At 48.3% G+C, this 12,962-nt stretch overlaps 1 non-coding gene across 1 annotated transcript; it reads left to right on the forward strand.

Annotated features, from left to right (window-relative positions):
• Positions 1–9,915: 9,915 nt before the first annotated feature.
• Positions 9,916–10,052, forward strand: LOC117063147. Its single transcript, XR_004428762.1, has one exon. It is a non-coding gene; the product is annotated as a small nucleolar RNA SNORA58 (small nucleolar RNA).
• The last annotated feature ends 2,910 nt before the right edge of the window (positions 10,053–12,962 follow it).

Raw genomic sequence — 12,962 nt, forward strand, 5'->3', positions numbered from 1 at the left:
GCTAGACTCCATCTCAAAAAAAAAAAAAAAAAATAGCCATAGAGCTTAAGAAACAGGGCCTCCACACTGTAGGTTCTCAGTAAAAGTTTTGAAATGAATGAAGGAATAATGGCACTGCTATTACCTTAGTGATATTAATTTGTAACAGGCGCCAGGCGCAGTGGTTCATGCCTGTAATCCTAGCATTTTGGGAGGCCGAGGCAGTGGATCACGAGGTCAGGAGATCGAGACCATCCTGGCTAACACAGTGAAACCCCGCCTCTACTAAAAATACAAAAAAATAGCTGGATGTGGTGGCATTCGCCTATAGTCCCAGCTACTCAGGAGGCTGAGGCAGGAGAATTGCTTGAACCTGGAAGACGGAGGTTGCAGCGAGCTGAGATTGTGCCACTGCTCTCCAGCCTGGGAGACAGAGTAAGACTGTATCAAAAAAAACAAAAAATTTGTAACATGCACCCTTATTGTTTTTTGATTAGTTTTCGTTATTTGATTAGTTCTGTTTTTCATGTGAGTCTCTGGAATTTTCCACATCTACAAATATTGGTAACTGCCTTCTTTCCAGCAAGTGTTGCCCTTCTTTCTTTCTTTCTTTTTTTTTTTTTTGAGACGGACTCTCGCTCTGTCGCCCGGGCTGGAGTGCAGTGGCCGGATCTCAGCTCACTGCAAGCTCCGCCTCCCGGGTTTATGCCATTCTCCTGCCTCAGCCTCTCGAGTAGCTGGGACTACAGGCACCCGCCACCTCGCCTGGCTAATTTTTTTGTATTTTTTAGTAGAGACGGGGTTTCACCGTGTTAGCCAGGATGGTCTCGATCTCCTGACCTCGTGATCCGCCCGTCTTGGCCTCCCAAAGTGCTGGGATTACAGGCTTGAGCCACCGTGCCCGGCCCTTTCTTTCTTTCTTTTTTCTTTTTTTTTTTTTGAGACGGAGTCTTGCTCTGTCACCCAGGCTGGAGTGCAGTGGTGCCATCTCGGCTCACTGCAACCTCTGTCTCCCGGGTTCAAGCTCCTGCCTCAGCCTCCTGAGTAGCTGGGATTATAGGCCACCACGCCCAGCTAATTTTTATATTTTAGTAGAGACAGGTTATCACCATGTTGGTCAAGCTGGTCTCGAACTCCTGACCTTGTGATCTGCCTGCATCGACCTCCCAAAGTGCTGGGATTACAGACACTAGCCACCGTGCCCGGCTATTTCTTTTTCTTATAAAATGTTATCAAATTGAATAGATCTTCCAGAATAATTCTAAATAACAGTGATGGCATTAGGCACCTTTTCTTGTTTCTAACTTTGGTAATGCTTCTAAGTGTTTCGTTGTTAAGTAAAATGACTACAGAAAGAACAAACTTGATGGGAGAAAATAATGGGTTCCATTTTGGACATGTTTAGAAGGATATTAGTGTGGAAATGTCCAGTAGATGGAGGGACATACAAGAAATCTGGGCCCCGCGTGGTGGCTCGTGCCTGTAATCCCAGCACTTTGGGAGGCTGAGGTAGGTGGATCACCTGAGGTCAGGAGTTCAAGACCAGCCTGGGCAACATGGTGAAACCCTGTCTCTACTAAAAATAAAAAATACAAAAATTAGCAGGGCGCGGTGTCACGTGCCTGTAATCCCAGCTATGCGGGAGGCTGAGGCAGGAGAATTGCTTGAGCTCAGGAGGTGGAGGTTGCAGAGAGCTGAGACTACACCACTGCACTCCAGCTTGCGCAACAGAGCGAGACTGCGTCTCAAAAAAAAAAAAAAAAAAAAATCTGAACTAGAGACAAAGATCTGGAAGTTAATGTTAGATAGATAGTAAAGCCTTGGGGTAGATAAATTCCAACTGGAGAGAAGGCCAAAGATAAGAATTGGGGAACAGCAATCTCAAGGCTGAGCTGAGGAAGAGGAAACTAGGAAGAAACCATCACAGAGATGAGTGGAATCAGTAAAAAGAGGAGTTACCTGAACCACAGATGAATTTCAAGGGAGAGGAAATGATGATATAGCCACAGAGCAAACAGTGGGGAGACTGAAAATGGGCAAGGAGGGGCCAGGCACAGTGGCTCACACCTGTAATCTCAGCACTTTGGGAGCCGAGGTGAGTGGATCATCTGCAGTCAGGAGTTCGAGACCAGCCTGACCAACATGGAGAAACCCCGTCTCTACTAAAAATACAAAAATTAGCCAGGTGTGGTGGCATGTGCCTGTAATCCCAGCTACTCAGGAGGCTGAGGCAGGAGAATTGCTTGAACCTTGGAGGCGGAGGTTGCAGTGAGCCGAGATTGCACCATTGCACTCCAGCGTGGGCGACAGAGCAAGACTCTGTCCCCCTCCAGGAAAGAGAGGAAGGGAGGAAGGGAGGAAGGGAGGAAGTGAAAGAAGGAGGAAAGAGAGAGAGAAGGAAGGAAGGAAGGAATGAAGGAAGGAAGGGAGGGAGGGAGGGAAAGAGAAAGAAAGAGAGAGAGCGAGAGAGAGAGAGAGAGAGAAAGAAAGAAAGAAAGAAAGAAAGAGAAAGAAAGAAAGAAAGAAAGAAAGAAAGAAAGACAGAGAAAGAAAGAGAGAGAAGGAAAATGAGCAAGGAAGGATTTGGTGGCAAGGAGGTCATTGGTGATCTTAGTGAGTGTGGGGAGTATCTTTGTTGGGATGCGGCCAAAGCCACCTGTGATGGTTGAGGAGAGGTGACAATATGCAGACTGCTTCTGGGCTGCTCCTTCAATAAGCTTAGCATGGCCAGGCAGTAGTTCATACCCACAATCCCAGCACTCTGGGAGGCCAAGGGGTGAGGATCACTTTAGCCCAGGAGTTTGAGACCAGCCTGGGCAACATAGTGAAACCCTTTCTGCTATAAAAAATACAAAAATTCGGCCGGGCGCGGTGGCTCAAGCCTGTAATCCCAGCACTTTGGGAGGCCGAGACGGGCGGATCATGAGGTCAAGAGATCGAGACCATCCTGGCTAACACGTTGAAACCCCGTCTCTACTAAAAATGCAAAAAAATTAGCCGGGGGTGGCGGCGAGCGCTTGTAGTCCCAGCTACTTGGAAGGCTGAGGCAGAAGAATGGCGTGAACCCCGGAGGCGGAGCTTGCAGTGAGCCGAGATCACGCCACTGCACTCCAACCTGGGCAACTGAGCGAGACTCCGTCTTAAAAAAAAAAAAAATACAAAAATTAGCTGAGTGAGGCTGGGTGCAGTGGCTCATGCTTGTAATCTCAGCACTTTGGGAGGCCGAGGCAAGTGGATCACTTGAGGTCAGGAGTTCAAAACCAGCCTGACCAATGCAGTAAAAACCCATCTCTATTAGAAATAAAAAAATACAAAAATTAATGCACCACTGTACTCCAGCCTGGGTGAAAGAGTGAGACTCCATCTCAAAAAAAAAAAAAAAAAATTAGCTCAGTGTGGAGGCTGGTGCCTGTAGTCCCAGCTATTTCAGGGGCTGAGGTGGGAGGACTGCTTTAGCCTGGGAGTTCCAGGCTGTAGTGAATCACAATGGCGCCTCTGCCCTCCAGCCTGGGCGGTAGAGCGAGACCTTGTCTCAAAAAAAAAAAAAAAAAGAAGAAGAAGAAGAAGAAGCCCCAGCAGCCGCCACTGAGCTAAGAGGTAAGGTACTAAGTTGAAGGGGAGACAGAGTGGAGATAAGGATTTGGGTTTTTTAGGTAGTAGTGACAAAAGGATGTTCATAAACTGAAAGGGAAAAGACCAACAAACAGACTAAACGTTTGAGAAAGAGACAGAGGAAAAAGCATATGGAGCAAAGCACAGAGGGCACAGAGTATGTGGCCAGCAGTGGTGGGGACGCTGCTAGCTTTCTCTGAAGTGGGAGAAAAGAAGACAAGGAGCGTTCCTTTCCCTGCGCTTTCTCTTTTTTTTTTTTTTGAGACGGAGTCTTGCTCTGCCGTCCAGGCTGGAGTGCACTGGCCGGCTCTCAGCTCACTGCAAGCTCCGCCTCCCGGGTTCACGCCATTCTCCTGTTTCAGCCTCCCCAGTAGCTGGGACTACAGGCGCCCGCCTCGTCGCCCGGCTAGTTTTTTGTATTTTTTAGTAGAGACGGGGTTTCACCGTATTAGCCAGGATGGTCTCGATCTCCTGACCTCGTGATCCGCCCGTCTCGGCCTCCCAAAGTGCTGGGATTACAGGCTTGAGCCACCGCGCCCGGCCTCCCTGCGCTTTCTCAACCACACTGGCTGAAGAAGGACAGAGGGGCCCAGAGAGCAGCGGAGGTGTCCAATCACTGTTCTTGGGCCTGGAAACTGTTGGGGCTGTGGACTCCAGAGTACTGAAGGACTGCTGGACAGAGCCTATGGCTCCGTCTGAGCCTGTAAATCATAAATCCACCTGGTCAAAGAGCAAAGGCCTCAAAGTTTCTGAGTTAATTGTTTTTGACCTGGGCATCAGGAATTTTTTTTTTTTTTTTTTTTTTTTTAGACAGGGTCTTGCTCTGTAGCCAGGCTGGAGTGCAGTGGCGCGATCTTGGCTCACTGCAAGCTCAGCTTTCTGGGTTCACGCCATTCTCCCACCTCAGCCTCCTGAGTAGCTGGGACTACAGGCGCCCGCCACCATGCCCGGATAATTTTTTTTTTTTCAGCCGTCCCCGGGATAATTTTTTGTATTTTTTAGTAGAGACGGGGTTTCGCCATGTTAGCCAGGATGGTCTCGATCTCCTGACCTTGTGATCCGCCCGTCTCGGCCTCCCAAAGTGCTGGGATTACAGGCGTGAGCCACCGCGCCCAGCCACATCAGGAATTTTTAAAGCTCCCTGAGTGAGTCTAACATGGAGCCATGGTTGAGAACCATTGGGGTTAAGAAGTGAATTGAGGCCGGGCGCAGTGGCTCACTCCTGTAATCCCAGCACTTTGGGAGGCCGAGACGGGCGGATCATCAGGTCAGGAGATAGAGACCATCCTGGCTAACATGGTGAAACCCCGTCTCTACTAAAAATACAAAAAAAAAAAAAAATTAGCCGGGCGTGGCGGCGGGCGCCTGTAGTCCCAACTCCTTGGGAGGCTGAGGCAGGAGAATGGCATGAACCCGGGAGGCGGAGCTTGCAGCGAGCTGAGATAGCGCCACTGCACTCCAACCTGGGCGACAGAGATAGACCCTGTCTCAAAAAAAAAAAAAAAAAAGTGAATTGAGACGTATGGAGACTAAATCTCCAACCCTGGGTGGGAGGACAAGGAGAGGCTCTGCTGCCCTGGCTGGACTAGTGGGGCCCTGTTTGGGTTGTGGACATCCCCTCAGTCATAGGAGGATGAATTCCTGCCTTGTTCCTTTGGCTGGATCTGAATTCTTCCCCAACCTCCTGACCTAGCTGAAAGCATACAGAGCTTCCCAGACAGAGACCATCGGCCCCTAGGGTGACAGCGAAAGGCCAGATTCAGGAATGTGATATTAATTATGACAAACAATATGTTCTCCCACTTAAGAACTAAGCCTGGTTGGCTGAGCATGCATGTCTGTGACAGAGTGTGTGTGTGTGTGTGTGTGTGTGTGTGTGTGTGTGTCCAGGGCTGCCTACTCAACTGAAAAACAAAAGCGGCTCTGAGTCTGAAGCTCAAGTTTAACAAGTGACCAAGATGACTCATGCTGCTTGGCTGCAAAGGCCACAAGGCTGCCACCCCCAGTGGGGCAGGGCCTGGGTGGGAAAAGTCACAGGTACAGAGGCTCCTGTGACATTCCCACTCTGCCCCTGTATAGACTGCCTTTGGGGCCAACCAAATATTTTGTGAAAATTAAGACAAAAGGCCAGGCGCAGTGGCGCACACCTGTAATCCCAGTACTTTGGGAGGTCGAGGCAGGCAGATCACGAGGTCAAGAGATCGAGACCATCCTGGCCCACATAGTGAAGCCCTGTCTCTACTAAAAATACAAAAAATAGGCAGGGCATGATGGCTTATGCCTGTAATCCCAGCACTTTGGGAGGCTGAGGTGGACTAACATGGTGAAACCCCGTCTCTACTAAAAACACAAAAACTTAGCTGGGTGTGGTGGCCTGCACCTGTAGTCCCAGCTACTCAGGAGGCTGAGGCAGGAGAATCCACTTGAACCCAGGAGGCGGAGATTGCGCCACTGCACTCCCCACTGGTGACAGAGCAAGACTCCATCTCAAAAAAAAAAAAAAAAAAAAAAAAAGCTGGGCGTGGTGGCTCACATCTGTAATCCCAGCACTTTGGGAGGCTGAGTTGGGTGGATCACAGGTCAGGAGATCGAGACCATCCTGGTTAACACGGTGAAACCCCATCTGTACTAAAAATACAAAAAAATTAGCCGGGCGTGGTGGCAGGTGCCTGTAGTCCCAGCTAATCGGGAGGCTGAGGCAGGGGAATGGCGTGAACCTGGGTGGTGGAGCTTGCAATGAGCCGAGATTGTGCCACTGCACTCCAGCCTGGGTGACAGAGTGAGACTCCGTCTCAAAAAAAAAAAAAAAATGAAAAGAGAAAAAGAGATCGAGACCATCCTGGCCAAAATGGTGAAATCCTGTCTCTACTAGAAATGCAAAAATTAACCGGGCATGGTGGTACACACCTGTAGTCCCAACTACTCGGGGGGCTGAGGCAGAATTGCTTGAGCCCCAGGAGGTGGAGGTTGTGGTGAGCCAAAATCATGCCACTGCACTTCCAGCCTGGTGACAGAGTGAGACTCCGTCTCAAAAAAAAAAAAACACTGACTACATGTTGAAGTGTATTTGGATATAGAGTTAAAGGAACTGTACTGTTAAAATTAATTTCCCTTGTTTCATTTTACTTTTTATAATATGGCCACTAGAAAATTTGAAATTGGCCGGGTGCGGTGGCTCACGCTTGTAATCCCAGCACTTTGGGAGGCCGAGGCGGGCGGATCACAAGGTCAGGAGATCGAGACCATGGTGAAACCCTGTCTCTACCAAAAATACAAAAAATTAGCCGGGCGCCGTGGCAGGCGCCTGTAGGCCCAGCTACTCAGGAGGCTGAGGCAGGAGAATGGCGAACCCGGGAGGCGGAGCTTGGAGTGAGCCGAGATCGCGCCACTGCACTCCAGCCTAGGCGACAGAGCGAGACTCTGTCTCAAAAAAAAAAAAAAGAAAAAGAAAATTTGAAATTATATGTATGGCTTTTATATTTCTATTGCATAGTGCTTCACTAAGCCCATCAACCAATGAACTTTTATTGGACAACACTTTGCCCAAGGAAACATGAAATACGAAGTCATATATAAAAATAACAGCAGTTCCAGATTTTATAAGGTTGACTGCTTGCCAGGTACTTTGCACTGATTTAGTAACTTGCCCTAGGTCAGAACCCCCGTTTGTTAGCTTCAGAACTCCCTGTTAGCCATTAGGCCAAACTTCCTCCCTGATGGCAAAGACCTTAGGGAGGTCTAATTGGGGGGCACCACAGACATATGCCCTGATACAATACAGGCTGCCAATATAAGGTGCTGGACTGAAAACATTCAAGTTAAAAATTCATCCTCAGAAACACTTACGTTTTTTATTTTATTTTATTTTATTTTATTTTTTAAGACACAGGGTCAACTGGGAGCAGTGGCTCACGCCTGTAATCCCAGCACACTTTGGGAGGCTGAGGCAGGCAGATCACTTGAGGTCAGGAGTTCAAGACCAGCCTGGACAACATGGCAAAACCCCATCTCTACTGAAAATGCAAAAACTAGCTGGGCATAGTGGCACACACCTTTAATCCCAGCTACTCGGGAGGCTGAGGCAGGAGAATCACTTGAACCTGGGAAGCGAAGGTTGCAGTGAGCCAAGATCGCGCCACAGCACTCCAACCTGGGCAACAGAGTGAGACTATTTCTCAAAAAAAATAAAAAACTCTGTCACCCAGGCTGGAATGCATTGACAGGATCCTAGTTCACTGCAGCCTCTAATTCCTGGGTCCAAGTGATCCTCCCGCTTTAGCCTCCTGCGTAGCCACCCCGCCAGCCTTAAATGGTTTTTTTTGTTTTTTTTTTGAGACGGAGTCTCGCTCTATCACCCAGGCTGGAGTGCAGTGGCTGGATCTCAGCTCACTGCAAGCTCCACCTCCCGGGTTCACGCCATTCTCCTGCCTCAGCCTCCCGATTAGCTGGGACTACAGGCGCCCGCCACCTCGCCCAGCTAATTTTTTGTATTTTTTAGTACAGACGGGGTTTCACTGTGTTAACCAGGATGGTCTCGATCTCCTGACCTCGTGATCCGCCCGCCTCGGCCTCCCAGAGTGCTGGGATTACAGGCGTGAGCCACCGCGCCCAGCTCAGCCTTAAATGTTTTTTAACCTGATAGAAACATATAGCAATCTGTCTGCTCTCTTTCCTAGTCTTCCTTTTTTTTTTTTAACAAAGATTGCCAAACATTTATGACATGCTGGCAGAGTAAGAGATACAACAAATATTGGAAAAGAAAAAGCAGTGGTTCTCCACCTTGGCTACTCAGTTTAATCGCCTGGGTTTTAAAAAAAAATAATCCTAATGTCTGGGTCCAACCCCTAGAGATTCTGATGTAATTAGTATGGTCTGGAGCCTGGGCTTTGGGATTTTTTTTTTTTTTTTGAGACGGAGTCTTGCTCTGTCACCAGGCTGGAGTGTAGTGGCGCAATCTCGGCTCACTGCAACCTCTGCCTCCCGGGTTCAAGTGATTCTCCTGCCTCAGCCTCCCGAGTAGCTGGGACTACAGGTGTGTGGCACCATGCCCAGCTAATTTTTGCATTTTTAGTAGAGACAGGGTTTCACCATGTTGGCCAGGATGGTCTTGATCTCTTGACCTTGTGATTCGCCTGCCTCGGCCTCCCAAAGTGCTGCTGGGATTACAGGCGTGAGCCACTGTGCCCGGCCTTTCTTTTTTTTTTTCTTTTTTTTTGAGATGGAATCTCACTGTGTTGCCCAGCCTGGAGTGCAATGGCACAGTCTTGGCTCACTGCAACCTCCACCTTCTGGGTTCACACAATTCTCCTGCCTCAGCCTCCCTAGTAGCTGGGATTACAGGTGCATACCACCACACCCAGCTAATTTTTGTATTTTTAGTAGAGATGGGGTTTCACTATGTTGTCCAGGCTGGTCTTGAACTCCTGACCTTGTGATCAGCCCGCCTTGGCCTCCCAAAGTGCTGGGATTACAGGCCTGAACCACCACGCCCGGCAGCTTCACCATGCCCAGCGGCTTTGCGATTTTTAAAAGCTGCCCAGTTGATTCTAATGTGCAGCCAAGGTTGAGAACCACTGGAGTAAAAAGTTAATCAGTGCATATGGAGACCGGATTCCTCAACCACAAGCTCTGTCGTTTGTTCTCTCCTAGGCCACTCTGCCCACCTAACCATAACCATTTGAAACGGTGCTGATGTCTTAAACTAACGACAAATGGGTGCTGGAGTGAATGGAGTTCACTAAAAGGAACAAAGGGAGACTGGGCCATAGAGCTTCTCAAGGCTGAGCATTTTTACTTAGATTCTTGTGGAATCAGTACTTTTTTTACATTCTTAAAAATTTCAGGTGTGATGGCTCACACCTATAATCCCAGCACTTTGGGAAGCCGAGGCAAGCATGTCACCAGAGGTTGGGAGTTCGAGATCAGCCTGACCAACATGGAAAAATCCCGTCTCTACTAAAAACACAAAATTAGCCAGGCATGGTGGCTCATGCCTGTAATCCCAGCATGAGAGGAGGCTGAGGCAGGAGAATTGCTTGAACTATGGAGGCAGAGGTTGCCGAGATCGTGCCGTTGCACTCCAGCCTGGGCAACAAGAGCAAAACTCCATCCCCTTCTCCCCGCAAAAAAATTATTTCTAAAGAAGGGGTCTCGCTATGTTGCTCAGGCTGGGGCGCAGTGGCTGTTCACAGACGTGATCATAAAGCAGTACAACCTCAAACTCCTGGCCTCAAGGGACCCTCTCACCTCAGCCTCCAGAGTAGCAGGGACCACAGGAATGTGCCACGGCACCCAGTGTGGCACCTTTTAAAAAATGCAGCCACTGGGCATACTAGTAGACCTTGCCTGACTGTGCTCATGGCCAGGCAGTGGGGACAGTGTATGCAAAAACAATTTGGAGTTCCTGCCAGCTCTGACCAGCTTCATCAGTGGCTGGATAAATTGCAGGACTCTAAACATTTCCCTGAAGAAAAAAAGAAAACTTAATTTGGAAATGGTTCTAATTGAAAAACCTCTCCTTAGAGGATGGATTTTGATTTTAAAAAAATAAAAATCAGATATTTGGAGCTGGGCATAGTGGAAAAAAAAATGCAGCCACTTAAGGGCACTTTCTGTCGTTTTATTTATCTCTCAAGTTTTACTTATTTATAAACCTATGCACACATACACATGTACTATTAGATGAAAAGAGCAGGAGGCTGTGGAAAGGATACTTGGCATAAAGCCAAGAGCACTTGTCTCTAGATTTGATCTCCCACCTCCTGGGGCTCAATTTCCCCATTCATAAAATGGGTGGATTGGCCTAAATAGGCCTAAGGACCCTTCCAGCTTAGACACTGCAGGGTTCTAGATTGAAGTCGAACTGTTCCTTAGATTTTGTGTCTGATCCCACAGCCAGAGAGCAGGGCTGGTTTCCTTGTTAGTGCAGATCCAGTGCTGTCAGCCATGAGAGACTTCACCTTTGGAACAGAAATTTCCATCTGCATCCTCTCTGCAGATCATGCCTATCCTTCCTCCCCACTCACACCCCTCCTCATGTAAATCAGCCTGGGGAATCAGATCTTGGAAAAACTTCGATCTCTTTATCTGGAAGGCACAAAGATAGCATTGCAAAGCCTGCTGCTGGTGTGGAGGTGGTGTTCAGGAATGCTTCACATTTTTCTAGCAAGTTTCATTCCTGGTAGTATAATCTTGAGGAGAGGCCTTCCCCCAGGGAGGCTTTGGGGAAACTAGCAATGGAATGAGGGAAAGAGCATGGACTGGGTGGGAGAGAGCCTTCTTTAGAAGGAAATACTGGCAAAATCCGGTATTGCAAAGTTTTGAAAAAAATCCATCCTGTTGCATTTGCTTAGAAAGAACCTGGGGCTGAGCTGTCGGCCTGGCTCTGTCACTGTGTGATTTTAAAAGACATTTAATGTTTCCAAGCTACTGAGTACAACAGGTTTCTCACTGAGCTTGATTTTGCACCCCTCCAGCCCACCCTCTATCTACAATGCTGCCAGCACTGACTCTAAAATGCACATGACTCCACCTCCACTCCCACCCCACTGCCTCCATTACCTGTAGCAAAAAATAAAAGAAATCTAAACTCTTCTCCATGACATTTGAAGCCTTTAAAATCTGGTCCCAGGCTACATTTTTAATCTCATCTCATACTCTCCAGCTCACTGAGCCCCTTCTCCTATTGTCCTGAGTCCATATCTGCCTCTGGACAACCATGAGCTCCACTGGGAAGGACAGTGGGTTGGCCACCCCTGGCTGTATTCTTCCCCCAGTACTCTTTCCAATTCCTGGCACAGAGGCTTAGTAAAGGTTTGATGCCTGAATAACCAACTAACTGGGCAATCATGTAAATCAAGGAAGGCTCATGGACTGGACAACTCCTAAATTCCCTTCCAGCACTAACTTCTGAGTACTGTTCCCCAGGGCAAAGCTCAGAACTGCTTAGGACTTGACCTAGTTCATACTATTACTGTTTGAAAAACAGAGACAGGCCGGGCGCGGTGGCTCAAACCTGTAATCCCAGCACTTCGGGAGGCTGAGACGGGTGGATCACGAGGTCAGGAGATCGAGACCATCCTGGCTAACACGGTGAAACCCCGTCTCTACTAAAAAAATACAAAAAAAACTAGCCGGGCGAGGTGGCGGGCGCCTGTAGTCCCAGTTACTTGGGAGGCTGAGGCAGGAGAATGGCGGAAACCCGGGAGGCGGAGCTTGCAGTGAGCTGAGATCCGGCCACTGCACTCCAGCCCGGGCTACAGAGCGAGACTCCGTCTCAAAAAAAAAAAAAAAAGAAAAACAGAGACAGGTGGTCTGACAAAGGGTTTAAAAGTTTTTTATTCATATGACAATTTTGCATACGGCAGAAAAATTAAAATGCAATGCAATTTAAATATTTAAAATCGTTTTAAAATAAGATTATCCTATGGTACACAACAATGTGAATGTACTTTTTTTTTTTTTTTTGAGACGGAGTTTCTCTCTTTTTGCCCAGACTGGAGTGCAATGGCGCGATCTCGGCTTACCACAACCTCCGCCTCCCAGGTTCAAGCGATTCTCCTGTCTCAGCCTCCCGAGTAGCTGGGGCTACAGGCATGCGCCACCACATCTGGCTAATTTTGTATTTTTTGTAGAGACAGGGTTTCTCCATGTTGGTCAGGCTAGTCTGGAACTCCCTACTTTAGGTGATCCGCCCCCTTTGGCCTCCCAAAGTGTTGGGATTACAGGTACATGCTACCATGCCTGGCTAATTTTGTATTTTTTGTAGAGACAGGGTTTCTCCATGTTGGTCAGGCTAGTCTGGAACTTCCTACTTTAGGTGATCCGCCCCCTTTGGCCTCCCAAAGTATTGGGATTACAGGCACATGCTACCGTGCCTGGCTAATTTTGTATTTTTAGTAGAGATGGGATTTCTCCATGTTGGTCAGGCTGGTCTTGAACTCCCGACCTCAGGTGATCCACCTGCCTCGGCCTCCCAAAGTGCTGGGATTACAGGCATGAGCCACCGCACCCGGCCAACAATGTGAATGTACTTAATGCCATGTACACTTACATGGCCGAGATGGTAAACTTTATGTTATGTGTATTTCACTACAATTGAAAAAAAAAAAAAAAAAACAAGACTGCCAGGCACAGTGGCTCACACCTATAATCCCAGCATTTTGGGAAGCCAAGATAGGAAGATCACTTGACGCCAGGAATCCAAGACCAGCCTGGGCAACATAGCAAGATTCCATCTTTACAAAATAAAATCTTACAATTAGTTAGGCATGGTGGTGCATGCCTGTGGTCCCAGCTACTCGGGAGACTGAGGCAGGAAGATTGCTTGAACCCAGGAGGTTGACGCTGCAGTGAGCAGCGTTCGTGCCACC

This window comes from Trachypithecus francoisi, unplaced genomic scaffold (genome assembly GCF_009764315.1).
Source record: "Trachypithecus francoisi isolate TF-2019V2 unplaced genomic scaffold, Tfra_2.0 Lachesis_group17, whole genome shotgun sequence".
Lineage (NCBI taxonomy): Eukaryota > Metazoa > Chordata > Mammalia > Primates > Cercopithecidae > Trachypithecus > Trachypithecus francoisi.